Below are 27,975 nucleotides of genomic sequence, written 5' to 3' on the forward strand. Positions count from 1 at the left end.
ACCTTTGGTCTGACCTAGTATGGCCATTCTTATGTTCTTATAAAACAAGTTTATTAACTACAGAAAGATAGATTTTAAGTGATTATACGTGATAGCAAACAGATCAAAACAGATTACCTAGCAAATAAACAAAATTGGAAACTAAGCCTAAATTACTCGAAAGATAGGATTTGAATTAGCAATATCTCCCCTTGTCTGATGATACAAGCAGGCTTGCACATTCTTAAGGCACAAGGAACATGTGCCTTGCAGCTTGGCTTCCCTTCCCCTGTTCCCAATCCTTTGTCTTCCAGAGCTTCTTTCAGGTGTTGAATTGTGGGGGAGCGAAGACAAATCATGATGTCACTCCCCACCTTATATAGTCTCTCCATATGGCAGAAACCTTTTGTTTCAAGCTAAGTTCCCAGCCCAGTTCACGGAAAAACACAGGTACCAAAATGGAATTTAGTGTCATGTGGTCTGGTCACATGGCCTTGCATGCCTTGCTGGGACACAGGAACCATTACTCATAGACTGGCTGAAACATTCCCCAATGAAGACAAACCTTTTCCATGGTCCATTGTCTTTGCTGATGGGCTATTAGCACTTTCTAGCTTCTTCACTGTTATACCTGAGAGGCTAGTTGTGTGTGTTATCCAGAGTAAGCACAGTTGAAATACAGATACATAATTAATATTCATAACTTCAGATACAAAATGGTACATGCATACAAATAGAATAATCGTACTCAGCAAATCATAACTTTTCCATAGATCCCTCACATGACACACTTTGTACAAGATGTATCATAATTATGTCATAATCATATCATTATGATATCATTATGATGAATATGGGGTGCTGTGTCACACCTGCATTATGCGGTTTATCTCCTTTATGGATTGTCTGATGTGTATTAAGGTGTGATCTCAGAATGAATCGTTTCCCCCATTCGAGGCATTGATTGGGTTTCTCTTTATTGTGATTTGTCTGCTGGACTGTGGTTTCCTCAGGATCCTTGAATCCTCCCGCATATTTGAGAGATTCAGCCACCTTCTTCCTGGGGTGGTTTCCGAGCAGCCTCTCTGACGCATGCCAATTTCCACAGGTTTTTCCTTCTTCCAAGCACTGTGAGAAATTCCCTTCAGCTCTTCTCACAAAGGTCCCCTGTGGTTCCACTTTCCCAGGAACTTCCTGATGTTGATTCTGTTCCTCGTTCTCACTCACTCTCTCATCACCTGCTGGGAGACAGAGAGACAATTCAGGCAGGAGTAAATGCCTGTGCTGGGGAGAAAAAGGAATAGCACAAAGGGAAAACCCAACACAATAAAGTTTCAAAGACTGAACAACTGTATTGTGCCTCCACATCCCATCCGAACACTCACAGGGAAGGAAACTCCTGCAGCTTACAGGACGATTGGAAAGCCATGAATGATATATATTGACTACAGCCCTGCATTGGGTGAGATGAGGCAGGACTGAGGCATTTGCTCACACCACGTTTTTGGGATTCTCATCATTTTCCCTCATTTGCCAGGTGGTTTCTCTGTCCATTTCACTGACTCCTTACCTATGTGGGTACCTCTCAGAATCACCCTTTCCTGGAAGGCCAGGAGATCAGGTACCCATGGCTCTTCCCCTCATTCCAGCCGGGTGATTGGGTCAGGTTTGGGAATGGGAAATCCTGCTCAGGGACTGAAATGAGAAAAGATCAGGGTGCATGGAGGATTGGTAGAGTATTTGTCACAAAGGACATTCCATGAATTGAACCTATCCCCATACTGTGCTGGGGGAACATGGAATCCAAGAGGACGGGAACACGGTTGCTGAGCCCCCTGGGGAGAGACAGATGTCTGGAGAGGTGAGGGGAATTGTCATGCCCTCACTAGGAGTTTTCAGGACCTGTGCACACTGATGGCCTTGCTGACACACACACAGCTCTGGAGTTAAAACCCTCCCTATTTATAAACCGGGAGAGCCCAGAGCCCTCCCATGGCTGGAGCTAGTCCCAAGAAGTGAGGTGAACAGGAATTCTGTGTGTAAGTGAGAAACAGTACTGACAAGACAATACATGGCTTCTACCCCCTTGAAAGCTGGAGGCGTGGGGATGATTTAGCATGTCCATTAGCTTTTGACACCCCTGTCCCATTGGAGATGCAAATCTCTCTCACACTGCAGCTATGGCATACAGGACCCATTCACCTCCAGTCCAGCTCATCAGGGAAGCACCTGACCAGATTTGGAAATGCAGACCCACGATTTCTAATAGCTGAGGGGACAGGAAATCCTTACCCAGCAAGGTCACAGTCTCATAATTCTCCTGCATAATGTCCCAGTAGAGGGCTCTCTGACTGGGGTCCAGCAGAGCCCCCTGCCCTCGGTGAAGTACACAGCCACCTCCTCGAAGGTCACCGGAATCTGAAACAACAGGTGCTCCCCACTCAGTACCTGCTGCCCCAGCCAAAATCCCACTATTCATAAGAAAGAAAGAAAGAAAGAAAGAAAGAAAGAAAGAAAGAAAGAAAGAAAGAAAGAAAGAAGCTGAGGGGGGAGGGCACAGAGTAGCAGAGTCTCACCCCACCCTGCTCAGGAGGCTTCAGGGAGTAGCAAGAGACCGAGAGCTCCCAGCAAACAGAGGAGGGCAGGGTCTTCTCATTTACCACACACCTACCAGGCTAGAGGTGGGCAAACTACGGCATGCGGGCCACATCTGGCCTGCGGGACCCTCCTGCCCGGCCCCTGAGCTTCCGGCCCCTCCCTTGCTGTTCCCCTCCCCCACAGCCTCAGTCACTGCGCAGCCAGCGCAATGCTCTGGGCGGCAGGGCTGCTGCAGAGCCCGGCCTGACCCGGTGCTCTGAGCTGCATGGTGGTGTGGCTGGCTCCAGCTGGGAGGCGCAGTTGTAGCTCTGCCAGGCACCGGTGCTCCAGGCAGTGCAGTAAGGGGGCAGGGAGCAGGGGGGTTGGGTAGAGGGCAGGGGAGTTCAGGGTGGTGGTCAGGGGGCGGGGGTGTGGATAGGGGTTGGGGCGGTCAAAGGGCAGGGAGCAGGGGGGTTGGGTAGAGGGCAGGGGAGTTCAGGGTGGTGGTCAGGGGGCAGGGGTGTGGATAGGGGTCGGGGCGGTCAAAGGGCAGGGAACAGGAGGGTTGAATGGGGGCAGGGGTCCTGGGGTAGTCAGGAAGGGGCGGGGGTTGGATGGGGCAGCTGGGGGCAGTCAGGGGCAGGGGTTCTGGGGGCGGTCAGGGGACAGGGAGAAGGGGTGGTTGAATGGTGCAGGAGTTCCAGGGGGGCAGTCAGGGAACAGGAGGGTTGAATGGGGGCAGGGGTCCTGGGGTAGTCAGGAAGGAGGGGGGGGGTTGGATGGGGCAGCTGGGGGCAGTCAGGGGCAGGGGTTCTGGGGGCAGTCAGGGGACAGGGAGAAGGGGTGGTTGAATGGTGCAGGAGTTCCAGGGGGGCAGTCAGGGAACAGGGGAGGTTGGATGGGGCAGGGGTCCCGGGGGGGTGTCAGGGGGCAAGAAGCAGGGAGGGGGCGGATAGGGGGTGGGGGCCGGGCCGGGCCTGCCTGTTTGGTGAGGCACAGCATCCCCTAATTGGCCCTCCATACAATTTCCGAAACCTGATATGGCCCTCAGGCCAAAAAGTTTGCCCACCCCTGTACTAGGCAGACACCTACTAGGCACAGGCAGAGGTGGGAAGCAAAGTTCCAAGCAGGGAACAGAGACCCAAATCCCAGCACCTTCCCTTTCTATTTCACCGCAGTCTCTGGCTAGGGGGTTCAGGCTCCAGCACTCTGGTCTGTTTTCCCAGCCCTGTCCAGGGGGGTTGTTTCCTGTTCCAGAAATGGGGGAATGTTCACCCCACCCTTCCCATGGGCCTATTCATAAATCAGGCCTTAGCCTGAGCAAGTCCCAATGGGTTTTTGGCACCCTGTCCTCTCCCTGCCTCACCCTGTGTATTTCCTCCCCCTCACCCCACCCTGACCACAGCACAAACCTACCAGCAGCTTCCTGAAAATCCCCTACCTGAGCTGGCTCCACCACAGCCATTTCCCTGCCCCATCCTCTGGAAGACTGGACAATCTGGAGGGAAACAATTGTTAATATTCAGCCTGTCAGAGAGAGAAAGGAAATTGGGGATGTTTCAGAAGGGGCTTTCGTCCATTTCACTCCCTGATTAGACCCAGCCAAGGTCAGTCTTCATCACACATATAGGGCTGTATGAATTTAATGTGCTCCCTTTCGGACTGCGAAATGCATCCACCACCTTCCAGACACTGGTAGATAACCTTCTGGCTGGATTTGGGGACTTTGCAGTCGCCTGCCTTGATGATGTAGCTATATTCTCAGATTCATGGGCAGAACACCTGGTACATCTCCAAGCTGTCTTCCAGCGCATAAGGGAGGCAGGATTAACCGTTAAGGCCAAAAAATGTCAAATAGGCCTAAACAGGGTAACGTACCTTGGACACCAGGTGGGTCAAAGAACTATCAACCCCCTACAGGCTAAAGTAAATGCTATCCAAAATTCGCCTGTCCCTAAGTCAAAGAAGCAGGTCCAATGCTTCTTGGGCTTGGCCAGATATTACCGATGATTTGTACCACACTACAGCCAAATTGCCACCCCACTGACATACCTAACCAGGAAAAAACAGCCAAATGCAGTTCAGTGGACTGAGAAGTGTCAGAAAGCCTTTAACCAGCTTAAGGCAGCCCTTACGTCTGACCCTGTACTAAGGGCAACCAACCATTCGTCATAACCACAGATGCGTCCAAGTGTGGTGTAGGAGCAGTTTTAATGCAGGAAGGACCAGATCAACAATTCCATCCTGTCGTGTTTCTCAGCAAAACACTTTCTGAGCGGGAAAGCCACTGGTCAGCCTCAGACAAAGAATGTTACGCCATCGGGTACGCTCTGGAGAAGCTACGCCCAGACATTTGGGGATGGCGGTTCCACCCGCAGACTGACCATGCTGCACTGAAGTGGCTTCACACAGTCAAAGAGAGGAACAAAAAACTTATCCAGTGGAGTTTAGATCTCCAAGACTTTGATTTGAAAATACAACACATTTCAGGCACCTCTAACAAAGAGGCTGATGCACTCTCCTGGGAAGGTTTCCCAGAATCAGCCAGGTAAAAATGTCCCTGTATTCTAAGTCAGTGTAGTCCTTGAAATGTGAAAAATACAGTTTAGGTCTTTATGTGATTAGTAGTAAAATTAGAGGTGCATGTATCTTATTAATTCTGTTTCCTAAACCTCCAGGAAAAAATCCCAGACTGTGTGGACCCGACCTAAACCAGGCTGGCCAGCACCATCTGTGATTTGGTGGTGGTGGTGGTAGGGGGTGATAAATGAAAGGGGTGGGGGGAAGCTCCCTTTTATGGACACCCAGCCAGCCAGATAACATTTTTCTTAGTAGTTGTTCTCTACTTGCTTTTCCTGTAAAGGGTTAACAAAGTCTCCCTGCACAGGGAAAAGGAAGGGAGTGGGCACCTGACCAAAAGAGCCAATGGGAAGGCCAGAACTTTTTAAAATTGGAAAAAAACTTCCCCTTTGTCTGTCTGTTGTTCTTCTCCGGAGAAGCAGAAACAGGGCTGAAACTATGCTGTAAAAGCTTTGGGCCAGGTATGAAAAAATTATCAGCTCATACCTAGAAACTACTCATCTGAAACCCCAGATATGTAAGTAGATCAGGAAATGTCTAGGAAGATGCAATTAGGTTTATCTCTTTTATTTCTTTATGGCTTGTGGACTCCTCTGTGCTAACCCCAGGTGCTTTTGTTTTGCTTGTAACCTTTAAGCTGGACCTCAAGAGAGCTATCTTGGTGCTTAATCCTTGTAATTGATTGTTTTTTTTTTTTTAAATCTAGCAAAAAGCCTAAGTTCCAAATGTATTTTCTTTCTTTATTTTTGTTTTTAATAAAATTTACCTTTTTTTAAGAACAGGATTGGATTTTTGTGTCCTAAAAGGTTTGTGCATGTGTTGTTTAATTAGCTGGTGGCAACAGCTAATTTCCTTTGTTTTCTTTCTCAGCTCTTCCCCAGGGGGCGGGGGCTAAAAGGGGTTGAGGGTACCCTACAGGAAGGAATTCCCAAGTGCGCCTTCCTGGGTTCTCAAAGGGGTTTTTTGCACTTGGGTGGTGGCAGCATCGACCTATCCAAGGTCAGAGAAAAGCAGTGAACTTGAGAGCGTAATACAAGCCTGGAGCGGCCAGTATTAATTTTTATAATCCTTGTCGGCCTCCACCTTCTGCACTTGAACTGCTAGAGTGGGAATTTTAAACCCTCCCAGGAAAAGAGTCTCTGAAGCAAATGCTAGAAAAGAGTAGGATCAAAAGAGCCACTTTGGGGAATTCCCCTGACACTGTCCTTGAGGGCAGCGCATCCCTCCCGCAGTGACTCAGCAGAGACAGGAACTGGCTTCTGCTCTCTGGTCCTCACGTTGTTCCCAGGACAGTCAATCTTCCCAGGGTGGGGCAGCAAATGGATCTAGGTAGGGTTGGGACCTGGGAATCTCTTTTTCCACTTATTGTTCCTGCTGCCCCTTTCAGTCTCCTTCCCTTTTCTCCCAGTGCTTTATCTGTAATGAAAGAGGTGCTGGGGCTCAAGCAATTTTTTTTACTTTCATAACTGACATGGCAAGCCCAGAGGTGCTGGGGCTCAGCTCTGGCAAGCCCTGGCACACATTAAGCACTGCTTTCTCCCCTCTTGTACAAACTCACCAGCGGGTCCCTTAAAGGGGGCTTTTGTGCAGTCACTTTCCTGCTAGTCCCCAGCACTTTCCCCCAGGTCTGTCCCATCATCTGGAGTCTCAGCTCAGGAGTTGGAGTCAGCAGAGCCCAGGGCTGCCTCAGGGGTCTCATTCTAGCCACCAGAGAAAGTCCCCAGCTGGGCTGGGCAGGGAGGAAGCTATAATGAAGGTCTTTCCCCAGCACAGACCGCACTGGGGGAGCAGCAGCTGCTCAGGTTCCCAGATCACAGTGCAGGGAGCTGCATCTGCCCCAGGGAAACCAACTCCAGAGCTCTAATACCATGAGCAGAGAGAGACAAGGTGGGTGAGGTAAGAGCTTTTATTGGACCAACTTCTGCTGGTGAAAGAGATACGTGTATGAGCTACACAGAGATCTTCTTCAGGCCAGAGAGAGGCAGACACCAGCCTCTTCTCTCTAAGTAATACTGAGATCCTGCTGGTGGCAGCAGCTAATGACTGTGCCCCACTGGGCTCCGTGGGCAGCCGCAGGGACAGCCAGGCAGATACTGATCCCATTTGCCCATCTGGACCCACCCCCTGCTATTCTGGGGGTGACTCTGAGCCCTGAATCCTGCACAGAAATCCAAGAGGGACCCTGGTCCATCCTGTCACCCCAAACAGTCCCAGTCAGAAGCCAGAGCCCAGAAATCATGATTTTGGCCTAAGAAAATAATGCAATAGTGTGTCTATTGGGGGGTGAGTTCTGTGGGGATATTCACCTTGTAGCTTTGGAGCCCTTAGGGGTTAGTCCTTTGCCGCCCCCTCACCCCCAACACTTTGACCGTTTCCAGTAAAAACAAAATCTCCCGTGGCTGCTGGGTGGGGAAGACCCCTCCCCCTCTTACTGCCCCTGGCCTGTACCATGGACTGGGAGAGCTGCCATTGTGTCTCTCACCATCCCTCTACTTTATCACTAGCCTCTCTCCCCCTCCCCCAGCCAGTCTCTTCTGTCACTCTCTCTCCAGCCCCCTAGTGTCACCCCCCACTTTCTCCCCCTCTTCCCTTCTCACTGTCCCCCATTCCCATTTTCTTTCTCTCCCAGCCCTGTTCCCACCCACCCCATGATTCTCCCCCTGCATCTTGATTCCCAGGAATTGCCTCATCCTCCCTCCAGCGCACCCACAGCCCCCCAGTCCCAACCCATGCCCCACATCCCTGTTCCCTCCCTCCTGCCCCCTCACACATCCCATTTCATGCCTCAATCCCCTCTGGCCCACACTCCCCCTGCCCCTTTTCAGCCCCCTTCCGGCTCCCACTCCCCAGGTGTCGTTGACCCAGCTGTCCCCACAGCGCAGTCTGGAAAAGGCTGCCAAGTCTCACAAGATAAAAAATCTGCACTGCCTTTTCCCAGCAAGCCCAAAGCAAGCCAATCCCATTTCGGAGGCACCGCCCAGTCCCACTCACCAAGCCCCAAACAAGCCACACACTTCAATGGCAAAACAAGCAACAGGCTTCTTTAAGAAAAGCAACCCGCTACTGAGAGAAATGAATGGGCAAGTACAAAGAAGCCATTATAGGCTTCCTAATAGAAGCCTCCCCACCCCACCCAAAGCCCCCAAACAAGCAGTTACATAACAAAGAAGCCAAAGGGAGCCCTTTGGCTCCCAGCAAATGAGATCAGCATCGACCTGACTGTCCCTGGGGGCTGCAGTGATCGCTGGGGTCACCCAGTCCAGCAGCAGGAAGTGAATCGCTCTCGCTGCAGTGACTCTGGGGCGCTGTGGGGGGGCCATGCTCCTTGCAAGATCCCCGAGCCCCGGCGGCTGCTGCTGGGGACCCCGGGGCCCTGGCTGCAGCTGGGAGAGGGGAATTTCCAGCAGTAAGATTCCCGCTGCTCCCAGGAGCCTCTCCCGGTGCAGAGACCCGAGACTGGCCAGGACCCCCCATCCCGGGCTCCAGCCCCTGCTCCTGGGGAGGGCACCGCTTGGAGGGAAGGTAAGAGAGACCTGCCCATCCCCACAGGGAGAGGTGCCCCCCCGGTGCCATCCTGGCTGCAGGGGGAGGGTTTGGCCCCAGGCTGCTCCCAGCGGAGCTGGCTGCGATTCCCTGCCCTGGGCCCAGGGAAGCTGCCGCCAACTCCCTTTGGCTCCGATGCTGATCTCATTTGCCCATCTGGTCTCACATTGGAACCGGAGAACTAGTTCAAACCGGGATTTCGTACTGGAACTGGAGCTGAACCTGAAGCATAATTTTGTTTTACTGATTGAACCTGCACTGAACTGAAAGAAAAAAGTGTGTGTGTGTGTCCAGTTAAAATTAAGATTTCGCATTTTTTAAGCTCATCATTTAAAAAACATTACGGTCATCTTATTTTCATTTTGAGAGATGAAAACAAAATACACAATGGGCTGGTGATTTTCCCACAATGGGAGCAATCAACTGTTTCAGAGTAACAGCCGTGTTAGTCTGTATTCGCAAAAAGAAAAGGAGTACTTGTGGCACCTTAGAGACTAACCAATTTCTTTGAGCATGAGCTTTCGTGAGCTACAGCTCACTTCATCGGATGCATACCGTGGAAACTGCAGCAGACTTTATATACACACAGAGAATATGAAACAACACCTCCTCCCACCCCACTGTCCTGCTGGTAATAGCTTATCTAAAGTGATCATCAAGTTGGGCCATTTCCAGCACAAATCCAGGTTCTCTCACCCCCTCACCCCCCCTCCCAAAAACCACACACACAAACTCACTATCCTGCTGGTAATAGCTCATCCAAAGTGACCACTCTCCCTACAATGTGCATGATAATCAAGGTGGGCCATTTCCAGCACAAATTCAGGTTTTCTCACCCCCCCACCCCCATACACACACAAACTCACTCTCCTGCTGGTAATAGCTAATCCAAAGTGACCACTCTCCCTACAATGTGCATAGTAATCAAGGTGGGCCATGTCTAGCACAAATCCAGGCTGTCTCACCCCCCCCCATTTTTTTTTCCCCAGGGGCACACACACACACACAAACTCACTCTCCTGCTGGCAATAGCTCATCCAAACTGAACCTGAACAGTAACAGATCTGTGGGCGGGCAGGGGGAAAGACAAGAAGGGGTGGCAAGCATGGAGTTGGGCAAAATTTCGTTTCACCAAAATGTGGGTGCAGATAGGCTTGAGTCAGAAGTCAGAAATAATTATGTCTTAGCATCAATGTCAGACATATTTGAATTTGAAAGATGAATTGGAACTTCTTATGAAGCTTGTGAAATCTCCAAAAGGGAAGCAACATCTGGACCAAGGAAAGCCCCAAAAGGCTGGGGCTAATTCTTTATTCGTTTGCAGATGAGCCACTTATCACTTCCCCCCTGCTTGTTTGACCATTTCTAGGGGAAAAGATTCCCCCCTGCCCCTCTCCTACCCCATGGGCTGGGGGAGCTGCTATTTTATCTCTCACCATCCCCCTCCCTTCTCCTACCCTCTGGCTCTCCCTTCTCCAGCCAGTCTCAGCTTGCTCTCATATTCTCCCTCGAGCCTCCCCACAGCCCCTCTCCACACATCCCACCCTTTCCTTCTCTTTATCCCGCCACTGAGAGTTTCCCTCTATTCCAGCTCTGTTCCCCTGAGCCCCAGAATTCTCCCCCGCCCCCTGATTTCTGAGTATTCCCTCAGCATCTCTTCAGCAGCCCCACATCTCCATGGCCCCATCCTGCCTGTGCTTCCCTGTTCACCACCCTCCTGCCCCCTCACACATCGCTGTTAACCCCTCAGTGCCCTCTGGCTCTCAGAGCCCCCTGCCCCTCTTCACCCCCCTTCCGGCCAGCCCCACTCCCCTTCCCCTAGGATCCACCCCCTTCCCCTGCCGAAGCCCCCCTCTCCATGTCTGCCAGCCCCCCCAACCCAGAGCACAGGAAGGGCAGGCGGCATGTGCTCCCCCACCCCGCAGCACAGGGTGGGCAGGTGGTGCGTGCCCCCCCAGGTCCCCAGCACAGGGTGGGTGGCATGTAACCACCACCACCACCACCCCCGGCCACCCCACACACAGGACAGGCCACCTCAGCACCTCCGTTCCCCTCCCTCCCCCAAGCAGCAGGCGGCATGGCCTCAGTGCCTGACGCCCCCCAGCACTGGGCAGCCACAGCTACGCCAAGTCCTGGCCGCCCTAGCCCCATCCCCAGCATGCTGCTTCCCTGAAGAGGAGTAGCCTGCCTGGGCTGGGGCCAAGAAGGAAGGGCAAGCAGGGCTTTGAGGAGGAGTATGGGCAGGGCCACACAAGGCTATATGGGTAGGCACAGCCTTCCCCAGCCTATGCAATGCAACACCCATGCGGGTGTTGTCAAGGTTCCTTCCCCACTCTGAACTCTAGGGTACAGTTGTGGGGACCTGCATGAAAGGCCCCCTAAGCTTATTCTTACCAGCTTAGGTTAAAAACTTCCCCAAGGTACAAACTTTGCCTTGTCCTTGAACACTATGCTGCCACCACCAAGCATGTTAAACAAAGAACAGAGAAAGAGCCCACTTGCAGATGTCTTCCCCCCCAGATATCCCCCCAGGCCCTACACCCCCTTTCCTGGGGAAGGCTTGATAAAAGTCCTCACCAATTTGTACAGGTGAACACAGACCCAAACCCTTGGATCTTAAGAACAATGAAAAAGCAATCGGGTTCTTAAAAGAAGAATTTTTTAATTAAAGAAAAGGTAAAAGAATCACCTCTGTAAAATCAGAATGGTAAATACCTTACAGGTAATCAGATTCAAAACATAGAGAATCCCTCTGGGCAAAACCTTAAGTTACAAAAAGACACAAAAACAGGAATATACATTCCATTCAGCACAGCCTATTTTACCGGCCATTGAACAAAAGGAAATCTAATCCATTTCTAGCTAGATTACTTACTAACTTTTTACAGGAGTTCTGAGCTGCATTCCTGATCTGTTCCCCCCAAAAGCATCACACAGACAGACAGACAGACCCTTTGTCCCCCCCCAGCTTTGAAAGTATCTTGTCTCCTCATTGGTCATGTGCTAGCAAGGTTATCTTAGCTTCTTAACCCTTTACAGGTGAAAGGGATTTGTCTCTGGCCAGGAGGGATTTTATAGTTCTGTATACAGAAGGATGGGTACCCTTGCCTTTATATTTATGACAGGTGTGATCTGACCTCATTGGTTTTATTGAGATCGTTACCATTTAAAACACTATTTCAGTTTATCAATTCATTCTGGCTATAAAATAGCAGCAGCGTGTTCTCATCGCTTTTCCTTACGCTTCTTTAAGGAAATCGGTTTTTGTACCAAACTGATAAACACACTCTTCTCTTGCAGCATGTGCAGAGGTAGATAGAAGCTGGAAAGTGGCAGCAATTTCTACTCCTGTCATGTGGGGAGATTCGAGTCCTCTCTTAAAGAAACGGCCACAGTCCCACTGAGTTGGAAGTGTCTGTACCAGCAGTCTCCAGCTTTCAGGGTCCCAAGTTATCTGACTCCAGCAAAGATTTTGAAGTGCCCCTTCTTCCTGCTCTTCTTGTGGGCTATAATAAATTGAGTGATGAAAACACTAACCACCCAGCCAACAAACCTTTGTTAACAGAGTTAAGGTTTCCCAGTGACAGCTCAGGCCCTGCCACAATCTCAAGTTCATCAAAACGCTTTCTACTGAAAACCAGGAAATAGAGAGTTAAGGTCCATGCCAGTGCAACCTTCACCCTGCCCGCTGGAGTTGGGAATAGTCACTGAGAATTATCTGCATGCACCCCAGCTGCATTCAATGTGTTAGGTGTAGCTGTACTGAATGGTGAAGAAATCAGTTGGAGTAACTTAAGTGAGCTGTGTCAGGGATCCTTCCCCACTCTGAACTCTAGGGTACAGATGTGGGGACCCACACGAAAGACCCCCTAAGCTTATTTCTACCAGCTTAGGTTAAAACCTGGTACGCTGCCACCTCCCAGCGATTTAACAAAGAATCAGGGAAGAGACCACTTGGAGACGTCTTCCCCCAAAATATCCCCCCAAGCCCTACACACACCCTTTCCTGGGGAGGCTTGAGAATAACATCCTAACCAATTGGTTACAAAATGATCAAAGACCCAAACCCCTGGGTCTTGGAACAATGGAAACATCAGTCAGGTTCTTAAAAGAAGGATTTTATTAAAAAAAAAAAAAGAAAGGTAAAAATCATCTCTGTAAAATCAGGATGGAAAGTACTTTACAGGGTATTCAGATTCAAAACACAGAGGATCCCCCTCTGGGCAAAACCTTAAAGTTACGGAAAACAGGAATAAACCTCCCTCTTAACGCAGGGAAAATTCACATAAAACAAAAGATAAACTAATCCGCCTTGCATGGCTTATCTATACTGGTTGCAATATTGGAGACTTGGATTAGGATGGGTTGGAGAAGATGGATTTCTGTCTGGCCTCTCTCAGTCCCAAGAGAGAACAACACATAAACTAAAAGCGCAAACAAAAGCCTTCCCCCAAGATTTGAAAGTATCTTGTCCCCTTATTGGTCCTTTGGGTCAGGTGCCAGCCAGGTTAGCTGAGCTTCTTAACCCTTTACAGGTAACAGGATGTTGCCTCTGGCCAGGAGGGATTTTATAGTATTGGAAACAGGAAGGTGGTTACCCTTCCCTTTATATTTATGACAAGCTGTGATTGTGATATGCGGAGAGCTGGGGATTAGTTTGAGGAGCGTCTCAGAGCTGTGACTGTGATGTGAGATCTGGGTTTGAAGCCCCCATGTCTGTTATCAAAGGACAGAGCTGCACATGTACCTTGAGGGATCCAGTATGCATCATTCCAGCACTGAGTTAGGGAGGTTCAGTCAGCAGCAGGACCCAGGGGATCTTCTTGCCATGGGGCTTGTCAGCAGGGTGGTGGGAGAGGAGAGCTGTCTGTGTGTTGAATGAGAAGTGAAAGTACAGTGTTGAATGCAATCTTGTGAGAAAAGGTTGTAAAAGGGCAGGAAGGATTATAAAATTCGACACACATGGGAACAGACTCAGTGTTTGAGCATAGAACAGACGTAGGTAGCTCCTGGCCAGTAAAGCTCACCAAAATCAAGTTGTACTTTAGCAAGAAGAAAGTGTTTGAGTCTGTGTTACAGTTGTCATGTGCCCTATTCCCTGAGTGCTCTGCACCATCTGCAAAGGCAGAGTGCCAGCGTGCAGGATGGGGGTTCTGGGTCATCCTGCAAAGAGGGCAGAGCTGAGGCTGTGTTGCCATTTACATTAACTCTTTATTTCCTGGTTTTCAGAAATTTTAGTTTTGATGAACTTGAACTTTTGATGTCAATGAGCAACCCGAACTCTCCTTTAACAAAGTTGTGGGGTTCTTTGTTTGCCTGGGGGTTTTGCTTGTTTGTTTGTTTTGCTATTTAATTTCCTAGTATTTTAAATGGAAAGAGACTTGTTGTAAGAGTTAATGATCACTTAGACATTTGTAGTTCTCATCTACATTTTACAGCTGATACAATACTGTGACAAGAAAATAACAGAAAGACCTACGGAGAATTTGGGGTTGACAGCCCACCCGTGCCAAGCCCCCCCCAACTTCCTCTGCCACTTACCCCCATATCACCACTGACATTTCTTCAGACGAAACAATAAATAATTATAATTATAAAGAAACTTTGGTGGAGGTGAATGTTACCCACAGGTTTACATTTCAGTCTGAGATTTGTGTCCAGGGTGGATAGAATCTATGAATTTCATGAAATACTGTGTTTTTATTTCATTTTGTTGTCATTCTGTTTTGTGTTTTGGAACAAGCTGTATCTCAGGAATATCTTGATCCAATGACCCTAAATTTGAATCACTAACCCTACTCTGCTCTCCCATCTGGGTGAAATTAGTGAGTGAAATTTTAATCATGTGTAATGTATATAAAGAAACAAATACTAGCTAAAAGGCAGATAAGGTTACTCATGTGCAGTTTCCCACCACAGCCCCAATCTTTAAAAGCAAGGTGTGATAGAGCTTTCAATGGCCAGATGAACTAGTGGCTAGTTTGTTGCTCAAAGGGGATTTAGGGGGATCTGGGTCACACACCCCCTCCATCAGGTCCCAGCCCAGGGCCCTGTGTGGTTCAACCCCTAAACAGGGGAGATGAGTCTCTCTCTCCCTGTCGGGGGGGCAGCGGGGGCCTTCAAAACCAGTTTCCTCAGGCTGCTTCCTTCTAAAGTCTCTTTAGTTTGGGGCACAGCCCCACTAGTCCAGTTGCCCCACAGTTGGGGCTTATCTGCAGGCTCCCCTTGGCTTACTTGCCTCCAGTGGCTGCGTTGGCTGGCAAGTCGCTACTCCGTCCCTTCAGGCAGGCAAACAGGGAGCTCCTGCCCCCTCACCAGTCATCCCCTGGCTGAGCTGGCTCCCTTCTTTTCTCCTCCCTCCAGGTCTGGCATTGGCTGCAGGTATAACGGGGCAGGGCTAGCTGAACCCAAAGGTTTTCTTTGATCCCTGCTGTGACAGTCGGCACTTTCTCTTCTCCTTCATAGAAGGAAATATAGATTTAAAGAGAATACCTACCCCATTCCTGGCTACACACTTCTAAAATCATTCACTGGCAATAGGACACTGCCCCATCCCAGGTAAGTACCTTTGACAGAAGAGTTCTACACACGACACTGAGTGCGTTCATCTCACTCACAATGTAAAGCAATGTAAAGCTGTCTCTGTTAATGAGGTTTCATTTCCTTGGTGTTCCTGATGTCATAAACCTGGTAGGGTTAACAGTCACCTACAGAGCCTTCGGTTTGATATGGAAACCCCCCACCCCACCCCAAGCACTCTCAAAATGAAACCTCCCAAAATCATTTCTGTTTCTTCAGGAAAAGATTCAGGCCCATTTGGAGATTCTGAAGGAAGAGAGAGAAAAGCTTCTGAGATTTAAAGTGACTGGAGAGGTTTAAAGCCTGGAGTATCTGGTAGGTGCCCATTGTTATTAACTTGCAGGGACTTGCAGTGGGCCATCTGTTAGGAAGCTGGTCTCGGGACCCCCCACCCATGGCTTCTCCCAGCAGCCTGGGCTCCCTGGGCCTCTTTTACCCTGGCCGGGCTCCAGCTTCCAGCCTGGCCGGGAGGCTGGACCTCGGGGAGAAGAGGAGCGGTAGATGGCTGGGTCTGTGGTGAAAAGTGGATGGGCCAGGCCCCTTGGCTTCCCTTTGCGGGTGCACCTGGTAGGACATCTGTTTGTAGGCAGCTTCCTCCATGGACTTGGGGAATGTGGGCTTTGTGTTTCTTCATGGGCATGGATGTCTGTGTTAGAGTCCTATGTCTTCGCACACATACACACACCGGCCCTGAGAAATCCTCTCTCAGGAGCAGGACCACATCATATTCTGTAGAATCTAAGCTTCCATTCCAATTAATGAGTTAATTTCTAGCCCTTGTGTCTTTCACAAAACTCCTCCCAAGGTGAGCAGACTATGTCTCGTGCAGTGCTATCTGCCTGAGTCTGCAGACATTTCTTGCACTGTTAATTATTTCTCTCCCCTCGCATCTCTGTTAATGTAGTGCTCAGTCCTGCTGGCTGCTGCTCTGGGTCTGGCTTAACACAGTGTGCTGACTATGTCAGACATAGAAACATACCATGAAAAAATGTTAGGGACAAATGGGAAAGTGGTAGAAAATCCTCTCCCTAGTAACGACAGGGTATAATCATGTGTTAGACATCACAGAATTTTCAAAGAAATTCTCCCTCCTGCAGAATCAGCACTCCATGAACGGACCCTAGACTCTCTCTCTAACCCTTACCTTTCCTTTCTTTTAAAAAAAATAGATACAGACACAAAACAAGAGGCAGAAGGTTGTATCTGAATTTCAGCAACTGCGGCAGTTTCTAGAAGAAGAAGAGCACCTTCTGCTGGCCCAGCTGGAAAATCTGGAAAAGGCAATTGTGAAGATACAGAATGACAATGTCATTAAAATGTCTGAGGAGATTTCCCGTCTCAGCAACTTGATCAGTGATCTGGAGGGGAAGTGTCAGAAGCCAGCAAGTGAATTCCTGCGGGTGAGACTGAGTTATAAACATCCCTGATCCAAACACAGGGATAGGACAGCTCCTGAATCATGGGCACTGGAGACCAGCAGTCAGAGGTCACAGTGTAATTCAGTGTGTGCATTCCTGAAATGTGAATTATTGTTTCTCTTTGAAGAATTACAGACTCATTTATATTAGAGATGACATTAACTCAGCAAATCCATGGCCCTAGGGCCAAGGCAGGGCCTCTTTTACCCATATCTGCAAAATCCCTTCTCTGGGATCCCCAGTGGGCGGCATTTGGGACTAAAATTGTTTTTCTGTCTCTTTCCTCTCTAGGATGTCAGAAGCACCTTGAGCAGGTATGTGGCTCTATTTCACTTCCCCTCATTCTTCACGATGCTGTGAAAGGGCTTGGAGAGTGTATCGACTCTACATTTCATAAAAATATAAGAATGGCCATACTAGGTCAGACCAGTATCCTGTCTTCCAACAGCAGCCAATGCCAGGTGCCCCAGAGGGAATGAACAGAACAGGTTATCGTCAAGTGATCCATCCCCTGTCACCATTCCCAGCATCTGCCAAACACAGGCTAGGAACACCAAGCTGGTTTATAGCCACTGATGGACGTATGCTCCATGAACTTATCTAGTTCTTTTTTTAACCCTGTTTGTGTCTTGGCCTTCACAACATCCTCTGGCAAAGAGTTCCACAGGTTGACTGTGCGTTGTGTGAAGAAATACTTCCTTTTGTTTGTTTTAAAACTGCTGTCTATTAATTTCATTTGGTGACCCCCTAGTTCTTGCATTATGAGAAGGAGTAAATAACACTTTCTTATTTACTCTCTCCACACCAGTCATGATTTTAAAGACCTCTATCATAGCCCCCCTCTTAGCCGTCTGTTTTCTAAGATGAAATGTCCCAGTCTTATTAATCTCTCCTCATATGGAAGCTGTTCCATAACCAGTATCATTTTTTGTAGTGCTTTTCTGAACCTTTTTTGAGATGGGGTGACCAGGTCTGCATGCAATTTTCAAGATTTTGCATGGATTTATACAGATGCAATGTGATATTTTCTGTTGTATTATCTATCTCTTTCTTAATGATTCCCAACATAGTTAGCTTTTTTGACTATCACTGCACATCGAGGGGATATTTTCAGAGAACTATCCACAATGACTTCAAGATCTCTTTTTTGAGTGATAGCAGCTAATTTAGACCCCCTCATTTTATAACTATAGATGGGATTATGTTTTCCAATATGTATTACTCTGCATTTATCAGTATTGAATTTCATCTGCCAAATTTTTTACCCAGTCACCCAGTTTTGTGAGATCCCTTTGTAACTCTTCACAGTCTGCTTTGTACTTAACTATCTTGAGTAGTTTTGCATTATCTGCAAATTTTGCCACCTCACTGTTTACCCCAGATCATTTATGTATATGTTGAATAGGACTGATCCCAGTACAGACCCCTGGGGAACACCACTATTTATCTCTCTCCATTCTAAAAACTGATAATTTGTTCCTACCCTTTGTTTCCTATCTTTTAATCAGTTACTAATCCATGAGAGGACCTTCCGTCTTATCCCATGACAGCTTACTTTGCTTAAGAGCCTGTGGTGAGGGATCTTATCAAAGGCTTTCTGAAAATCTAAGTACACTATATCCACTGGATCCCCCTTATCCACATGTTTGTTGACCCCCTCAAAGAATTTTAGTAGATTGGTGGTGCATGATTTCCCTTTACAAAAACCATGTTGACTCTTCCCCAACAAATCATGTTCATCTATGTATCTGATAATGCTGTTCTTTACTATAGTTCCCCAGGGCACTGCAGCAAAATATATGGGGCAAGGTCACGTTCAGAATGTAATTCCCATTTATGCATTTAATCCTCACCCTTTAACACAGGACTCTTGAATTATCTATTCAGTGGGAAAGATTGGCCTACAGTATTTCCTAGAGATGTTACATCCCTGGGAAATTGGCTGCCTCAGAACCCCGAGGATCAATATGGGCCTTTCATCTCAAGGCACTGGTTACAATCATGCCCTGGACAGCAGGAATCAAGAGTCTTTACCACCTCAGGACTGTTTGGAGACCTGTGTGGAAGGAACTGGTGGGGGCGGGGGCCCCTGAGGTTTCAATCTAGTTCCTGAAAGAACAATCTGATAACACTGTGCGCATGAAATATGGGAACATACTAGTATTAGTGCATGGAGGCGAAGGAGTGAATTGGTCATGAAAACATGATTCCCCTTTGATGTACAGATCTGCTCTGTCCAGGCCAGAGATGAAGAATATTAATGGGGCCTTTAGGGAAAGGTTGCACTGCCATGGCCAGTGCTGTGCCTGCTCTGAGACTGGGAGAAGTGGAGGAATTCTAACTCCAGGCCCATAAGAGCAGCAACTTCCACTAGCAAGGAATTATAATGAGTCACTAAAAGAAACATAATATCATGAAATTCTTCCTCTCCAGGTGCGAGAAGGGGAAATTCCTCCAGCCAGTGGAGATTTCTCCTGAGCTGGAAAAGAGACTCAGTGATTTCTCCCAGCGAAATATTGCTCTAATGGAGATTATGTGGAAGTTCAAAGGTACTGAGAAGGGATCTAGGAAAGGAAACCAGGGTGTGTCTCTGGGACTATGGGTGGAGATGGGCTCTGGGCAACTGGTTCAATTAGATTATGTACCTATTTAATAACAAGTAGAAAGCAGACAAACTGAGCAGATGAAGTAAGGGCCCAGGTGCCAGGATCTTTCACATTGTTTCACTCTGTGAACTTTGGTACAATCATTAAGGTAAAAATGTACAAAATTTGGGGTACCTCAGTTTCTCTCTTCCAACTACAGAACTACGGGGCATGTGCTCCAGAGCTTTTTAGCAGCCCCGCATGCAGCTGGAGTCCGTAGGATCTGCAGGTGCCCATTACCAAGGAACTCCGGGCCCCAGGTGCCTAAGGCCTTGTCTATCTACACTACAGAGTTTTGTCGATTCCAGTTACGCCAACAAACAGCCACTACTATAATTAAACCACTGTTGCATGTCCACACTGTGCTCCTTGTGTCGGCAAAGCACATCCACAATAGTAGCTTTGCATTGACACAGACAGCTCTGGGTAGCTATCCCACTGTGCCACTGGTCAGAAGGTGCTTTGTGAAGGGTTTGCAATGCCTCATGCAGGCAGGTAGAGAGTCACATGATGAAGGTTTCTCAATCTCATTGTTCCATGGGCATCCTACTGTATGGCCAGCTATTTTTCAACTGCCCTGGCAACCTGCACCCCAGCCATCACTGTCAGAAAGCATGGATACTACGCTGCTGTTCAGGATTGTGCTGTGCTGTGTATTGTGCTTGTATTGAACACAAGGCTATAGGGGGAACCCAATGGGGGGCTATTTGGCTGGAGGATGCCTTGAAGGAGCATTTTAACACTGAGCCACAGTAACGTGTGTTGCTGTAGTGTGCTGAACCTGGCATTGTTTCTTTGCACTGTGCTATGAACCTTGTAATGATTTCTGTGTGTGCCTGAAAAGTTACACATCTTAGATCCCTTTTTAGAGTAACGCTTGATAATATGACCAAACTGACACTGCTGAACAGTAATTAGGGTTACCATACGTCCGTATTTTCCCGGACATGTCCAGCTTTTTGGTTCTTAAATCACCATCTGGGAGGAATTTTTAAATATCTAAAAACGTCTGGGATTTTGCCACATCGGTCGGGACGCCCTTTGTCCCGATATTGGGGACCGCTCACCTCACCACACACACCAAAGTCCCGGGGCTGGTGGCGCTTCCTGGGGCAGCTCCCGGCACCTGCCCGCTGGCAGGAGCCTGCAGTGTGGGCGGCCCCTTGGCACAGAGGCAGAGGTGGTCTCCGCGTGCTGCCTCCTGCCCAATCCGAGCTGCGGGGGCAGGGCCTGCAGGTGCCGGCAGCGGGCAGCGAGCCCTCCGCCCCCGCCCTGACCCGACCTGACCCGAACCTAGGAGCCAGAGGGACCTTCCGGATGCTTCCTGGGAGCCGCCCCAGGTAAGCACCGCTGGGACTCCCCACCTCGCCCCCCGGAAGGTGCCTCTGGCTCTTAGGGTCGGGTCGAGTCAGGGGTGGGGGGGAGGGCTCTCTGCGTGCTGCCGGCACCTGTAAGCCCCACTCCATGGCTACGGCAGCTCCCATTGGTGCTTTTCTTTGGTGCTGGCCAATGGGAGCCACGGAGCTCACGCTTGTGGCGGGCGCAGCCCGTGGAGCCCCCTTGGCTGCCCCTGATCCTAGGAGCCAGAGCGACCTGCGGCAGGAGGGGTGAGTAGGCGAGTGGGGCATGGTGGTGAAGAGGCGAGCGGCGAGGGAGCCAGTGGCTGGCTGGTGGGTGGGTGAGGAGGCAAGTGGCAGGCGGGGAGGGTGAAGAGGCGAGCGGCGAGCCAGCGGTGGGCAGTGAAGAGGCGAGCGGCGAGGGAGCCAGGAGCGGGCGGGGTCCAATGGGGCAGAAAGGGGGCAGAGTTGGGGACTTTGGGGAAGGGGTTGGAATGGGGGCGGGGAAGAGGTGGAGTTGGGGCGGGGGCAGGTGGGGCAAGCAAATACCCCCTCCCCCCCCCCCCAATGTAGTGTCCTCTTTTTTGAATATTCAAATATGGTAACCCTAACAGTAATACGAGAAGCCCACAGAAGTGTGTGTTTGTGTGGGGGAAGCATGTGTGACAGCATGTGGGGGGGTTGTGCATGAGAGAGAGAGAGAATGTGTTGGCGGAGCGTGTGAGAGACTGTGTGTGTGGGGAGTGTGTATGTGAGAAAGAGAGACAAATTGTGTATGGGGGACTTCCTGGGGCTTTGAAAGGGGAGGGACACATGTCTACATAGCTGGATGAATGGCAGCAGATTTCCAAACAGTGAGCAGAGCGGTTACGGTGGGCATCCTGAGATACCTTCCGGAGGCCAGTTACAGCAACGTAACAAACACAGTGTCTACACTGACACTTTGTTGATCTAATTTTGCTGCAAAAATCTCTATGCCTCCCATTGAGGTGGTTATATGTTGTCAGTAAAGCAGGAGAGTTTTGTCACCAAGAGGTGCATTGTAGTGTGTACACCTCCACTGTTTTGTCAATGAAAGCTGCCTTTTGCCGACAAAACAGTGTAGACAAGGCCTAAAGGTCGGCACCCAAAACGTAAACCCTCAATTTAAGGCCACTTTTGAAATGTGGACCCAGCTCACCATTGTGCTCTGGCCCCGTGTGGCAGCTTGTGTGGGCCAAAGGGGCTGTAGGGAAGGTGTAAACCCAGGGGAATCCTCGCAGCACAGGAGCCTCTTGTGCCTCCAGCTCCTCCACAGCAGCTGCAGGCTCAAGGAGTGTTCCCGGGAAAGCAGGGAATAGAGTGGAGTTGTTGAGGGCTGGGCAGAGGAGGAAGGGGTGGAGCAGGAATAATGGGGTGTGGCCAGGGTAAAGCTGTGCCTTTGACACTGCCTCCGGGAGAAGTCATCTAGGGGCCACTGGACCAGAGGTGCAACTCAGGCTGGACCTCCGGACTTCCGCAGCCTGTGCCAATGTCTGCACTGACCCCAGCAGCTACTGAATAGGAGAACCACAAACTGCTTCCCCCATCCTTTTACCAGTGCAGGGGTGAATGAGGCCCATTGAGCCAATTCTCTCCCTGACTCAGTTTCCACATTTATGAAATAATTGTAAGATTATTTGTATTTCAGTCTATGCAGAATGAAAGCCCCATTGTGCTGAGCTCTGTACATATACTGAGCTCTGTACATATACTGAGACCCAAAGAGCTCACAATTCAGGCTCCTCATCCTGAAAAGTCTCAGCATCCCACTGATGTGAAAGAGGCCAATGTTTGTAAAGTTACATTAATGCTAAAATCTTTGCAGGATCTGGCCTGGCTCATGACAAAATGTAAAAGGAGAATGAGAAATCAGCTGGGTTTGGAGGATGAGGGAACAGAAAATCTGTCTTCCACATAGTGTCTCTTTGAGTGGTTCTGAGGCTTCATGGATATTGGTTCTGTTGATTTGAGACGCTTGAATGAAAGAGAAAATAGGATGATTCATATTAGCTTTGTTAAAAATCTGGGTGTGTCTCTGTCTCTCTTCAACTGTTTTTCTCTCATAATTAAAATACAATTATGTCAATTAAGAGTGAGGATGTCACAAATATGACAGCATGAAATATCATCTGTCTTATCCTTTCCCCCTCCAGACATTCTGTCATCTGAACTGGAGACAATAAGAGGGAAATCCTTAGGATCACACAGACCAGGTGAGACTTCAGGTGGAGATTATCATTAAATAAAGAGGAAAATCCCATGAAAACATTTTCATGAACTTCTAGATAAATGTACAAACCAAACCAACACTGACCATGACACCCCCCCCTAAAAATAAAAATAAAAACAAAAACATGAAATACTAAAAGAAAAGGAGTACTTGTGGCACCTGTGGCTCACGAAAGCTTATGCTCAAATAAATTGGTTAGTCTCTAAGGTGCCACAAGTCCTCCTTTTCTTTTTGCAAATACAGACTAACATGGCTGCTACTCTGAAACATGAAATACTAAGAAATCCCAAGCCGAAATCACACAAACAATCCTGATACCATCCTTAGTGTTGAGTCCCTGCACCCACTGACGAACAGAAACACTCTCCCTGACCAACAAACACTCTGAGGCTAGGCCTACATAGCAATGTAAGCGTAAGGGATTTGAGTCAGCTGACCTCTTGTCAGGGAATCCTGGGCTTGAGCATCAACACTGCATTTTAACTCTAGGTTAAGAATTTTCTGCACTGGGGGGAAACTCGACTGCCAATCCTGTTTCCTAACTGTGGTGGTGCTATTGATGGGACGCGGGTGCCCGTAAGGAGCACGTGAGTACATATGCCGCGTAATTAGCTCATTTGGTGGCTGTCTCCATTTGAGAGGGCATTATACTGAATTACTGTCTAGTCGGATAACTGGGTTCTCCAGCTCTAGGCTCGGTCACATTGGCAAAAACATGCCCCTGGTGCCTGTCCTAAGGATAATGAGGACATCAGTCTCCAGGGTGTCAAACTATTACAGTGAAACTTTGTAATTCTTAATTTTTCAAATACGATGATCAATGATCAAGTTTTTGCTTGCTTGCTTGATTTTTTCAGTTTGTTTTGAAGTTTGACATAAAATGAAGGTGTCAGAGGGAAGACACACACACATTCCAGTCTGGCTGCTGCTTGCTGCAAAGTGGCAAAATCCATCCCCAAGGCTTGGGATGCAGTGTGCTCCAGCAACCCTGGGGAATCCCTTATCCCTGCCATCACCACACCCCCAGACCTCTGGGATGCTGCGGAGAAGTTTTGGTGCTGGCTCCCACTGACCACCCTAACAGTGCATGCTGCCCAGGTGACCCTGCACCTGCAGCCCAAGAGAGGGCAGGAGGGCCTGGAGTAAGGGCCAGTGAGCAGAGCAGGGACCATAGCAGCTGCCCTGCAGGGAGAAGAAGTGGCAGAGCTCTCGGCTCAGTATGGCTGAGGGAAGGATGACCCACCTCCTAACTTTGCTCCCTGCTCCAGGCAAGCTCCGTGCACCACCATGGAGGAGAAACTTCCACCACCACTGTGGGAGGAGCAGGAAGGGGGACCTCTCGGCCAGGTAGTAATGCTGTGTCTGGCATGCTGTGCTGGCTGCCTGTAGCACTGCTCCTCTGCCTCCAGGAACTATAGGATACACCCAGAAGACTTCCACACCCAAGTCAAGCCACGGATGCATGCACATAGGAAACCAATAGGGCTTGGACCCTGGGTTCCAGTTTAACATGGGCTCTGACCCTCCAGACCTGCAGGGTCCTGGGACTCTGGATCAGAGCCCTAGATTAGCATATTTGCAGTGTGGATGCAATGAGGGTTTGGCTTGAGCCCAGGCTCAGACCCTGGCTTAAACTGCTGTGTAGATACACTCTCCCTCACCAATCATTAATGCTGACCCTGGCATTTCCATACATGTCCGTAAGCCCTTTAAATATTAAATTCAAAGGGTTGCCACATTTTTTTCTTTTCCCCTATGTGAGAGGCTCGCTCCGATTGCTCTTCACCAGCATCCCATCTTTCTCTTCAGCTGGGCTGGGCTGAGATCTCCCATTTGAGTTGCTCTCTTTCTCCTCTGTTAGAGATATGGTCCCTCTGTGATGTTGCCACATCCTCCCTGCTCTCTGGGCTGGAGAAGGGGCCACTCTCTGGCCTGAGTGGATCATCCCCAATACCCATCCCCTTCTCTTCTCCCAGGCCAGGGAGAGAAGGACAGGCTCAGTATAGAGCTTCCCCCAGGTTTATATCTATTACCTTCCTCCTCTAACTCCCCTCCCTGCAACTTCAGGTTCTCACCTTCCTCTCTAACCCTCAGAGGAGAAGCTCCAGCAGGAAAAGCAGGGAGATGCTATTTGCATGTACTGGGACATGGTGGATCTACGCCTTCCCAAAGCTAAAGGCCCGTCCCCTCAACTAAGGGGGAGAAACCATGAAGCCCAGGGAACAATGGAGTATTTGGGACAATGAAAGAGAAACCAGGACAAGGAGAGAGGTCAGAAGTTAAAAATGAGGGAGCCAGAAGGGGACACCAAGCAGAGAACCCCAGAGAGCATCTGTTGCTCCTCAAAGGTGTCTAAGGAGTCAGTGAACACTGCCCAGGGGAACTGTGCCTGGAGACATGATTTTAAAAGGGAATGGATATACATGCCACAGTCTCAGAGCACTTCTTCCTCCCTCCAGATTTGTCCTCCTGCAGTGATGTGTGGCCATCTTGGCCATCACCAGGAGGAGATTAATAAGGAGGTCTTGCCACTTTCTGAAGTCACAAATGGGGTGTGTATACATCAGGAGGTGCAGGGAATATTGCAGCCAGAACTTTAAGAGGTTCAAAAAGAGCTGGAAAAGGGGCTGCAAGCTGACACACCACCTAATATCCCCAGTGGGCTGTGGAACAAAAGTGGAGTACAGGCTGGCCCACCACAGTTCCTCATTTTCTCTCCTGTCGGTCCCACCATTTGGAGTCAGGATGGAACACAAAGGCAAGGAAGTGGATGGTGTGGAGCACAAGCATGTACAGATGTTCTCGGGGACTGGTACAGAGGTGGACCAGCTGGATGTCCTTCAGCCAATACAGGTGGCGTGTCAAAGGTGGCTGGGGAGGCTTGTGGTGCAAGAGGTGATGATGAGTTACAGAGGGCCAGCTGTGAGGGATGAGTGGGAAACACCTTCTCACAGGACCTGGTTGAGGAAAGCAAGAGAAGCAAGAGGCTAGGTTGTCCTCACCTTCTGGAACACAAAGGAGGGGACATGTAGGGTGGGCAGCCCCGTGCACTGGCTGAGCACTGTGGGCTCCATCCAGTCACTCTAGTTCTGAGTCTGGTTGTACCATCCAGGGCTATCCTCTGATGCACCAAGGGGGATTCAACCACCTGCACACTAAGGTGTGGAAGAGTAGGGAGATGCAGCTGGGAAGGAGGGGAAAAGCAGCCACCACAGAAAGTCTCAGCAGCCAGGGGGACGAACTGCCAGGGCATCTCTGCTTATTCTCAGGCATTCAGGAGAGAGAAGCAGCTCCCCAGGCTGGTGTTGTAAATCAGAGACGCTGTGCTCTAATCTCTGTGACCCTTTTCCCCTCCAGACTCTTTCCCACCTGAGCTAGAGCAGGGAAGGGAGGATCTCTGGGATCACACATCCAGGGTGAGCTTTGGGGGAGTTTTTCCTCCCATTAACAGAAAATGTCCATGAAAGCAACTCTCCCACACAGCAATAACCAGAGACACTTGCACTGCCCAGCCCTAAAGCCACCTTAATTGTGATCTGAGAATTTGTATTGACATTGACAAGCCTTTCCAATATTACCTTCAAGGTGGTCAGGAGAGAGAGCCTCCTGGTTGCCACACCCTTCCCCATTTCACCTGGGGGACAGACTGTTCCCCATGGCTCTTCTCCTTTGGGCAGGGCTGGACTCTGCCATTGCAGCTGCTTTGTGGGTTGGGGAGATGGTGTCTCTCTAGTGCTGCCACCTGCAGACCTCCCTTCTCTCTGGGCTGGGAAGGGGCTGCCCCACCCATTGCCACCTCCTGCTTCCTGCTCACTGGCCTTGAACTATTGGCTCTTCCCCTGTGCTGCGAATTCATCTCTGCTCCCAGGCCTGGCAGTGGAGGATGCATTTATGGGAGGAGACTCCCTCTGGGGTTCAAAGTTGGTACCTGCCTCCTCAGGACTCTCCTAATTACAAGCTTTTGCTACCTTCCTTGCCAAGTCTCTGTTGCTGGGAATGAACCAGCCCTAGCTGGGGAGCAGGGAGCTGCAGGCTCTATATTCAAATGAGAAAGTACAGAAGTGGATCCCATTACACAGGTTGAGGAACTGCCAAGCAGGGATGTTAGGGAGTGTGAGAAATGGTCCCAGATTCCCCCAGGGCTGAACTCTGATTCTCTCTCTCCCGTAGTGAATGTGATTCTGGATCCAGACACGGCTCATCCCCGACTCATCCTGTCTGAGGATCAGAAAAGTGTGAAATGGGGAGACACCAGGCAACATCTGCCGAACAATCCAGAGAGATTTGACTCCTGGGCCTGTGTGCTGGGCTCTGAGGGATTCACTTCAGGGATATATTGCTGGGATGTGGAGGTGGGGGACAGAGGATTCTGGGCTGTGGGAGTGGCAAAAGAGTCTGTGAGGAGGAAGGGAGAAGTCAGCTTTAACCCTGAAGTGGGGATCTGGGCTGTGCAGTAGTTGGGTCTGTTCCAGGCTCTCACCTCCCCTGCAACCATACTACCCCTGAGCCAGGTCCCCAGGAGGATCCAGGTTTGTCTGGACTGTGAATGGGGCCAAGTGACATTTTTCGATGCTGATAACAAGGACCCAATCTTCACTTTCCCACCAGCCTCTGTCCCTGCGGAGAGAATCTACCCCTGGCTCTGGGTGGGGGCAGGATCCAAGCTCAGACTGTGTCCCTGAGACACAGGGGGTGGAATATTGCACTGAGGACCCTGAAATCAGCCTCTCTAGCCTTGGAAACTCCAGTCTTTATGACCCTGGAGGGTCCTTGGGGTCTCATGTCTGGACTGTGAAACCACAGAAAGAAGCAAGTAATCAAGATGGAGAAGCCAATCTCATTGCCCAGGGAGCTATTTAGACTGTTTGTCGCTATCTTCTATGGTCCAGGAGGACTCTGGGGAGCTTCAGTCAGACAGTGTCACTAATACATGGGGGGAATTAAAAAATGGGCTTCCCTAGCCCCAGTCATGCTAGTCTCTATGACCCTGGAGGACTCCCGTGTACCCAACCCTCTGGTTCCTTATTCCATCTCCTCCCCCTCCATCTCTGCAGCACCAGGAATTT

At 49.6% G+C, this 27,975-nt stretch overlaps 1 protein-coding gene and 1 pseudogene across 6 annotated transcripts in view; one reads left to right on the top strand and one right to left on the bottom strand.

Annotated features, from left to right (window-relative positions):
* BTNL2 (butyrophilin like 2) overlaps window positions 1–27,975 on the bottom strand; it is a 1,264,829-nt gene that overhangs the window by 199,818 nt on the left and 1,037,036 nt on the right. The window lies entirely within an intron of this gene.
* Window positions 1,776–27,961, top strand: LOC140898291 (tripartite motif-containing protein 10-like; annotated as a pseudogene).

This window comes from Lepidochelys kempii, chromosome 14 (assembly GCF_965140285.1).
Source record: "Lepidochelys kempii isolate rLepKem1 chromosome 14, rLepKem1.hap1, whole genome shotgun sequence".
In the NCBI taxonomy this organism is placed as follows: Eukaryota; Metazoa; Chordata; order Testudines; family Cheloniidae; genus Lepidochelys; species Lepidochelys kempii.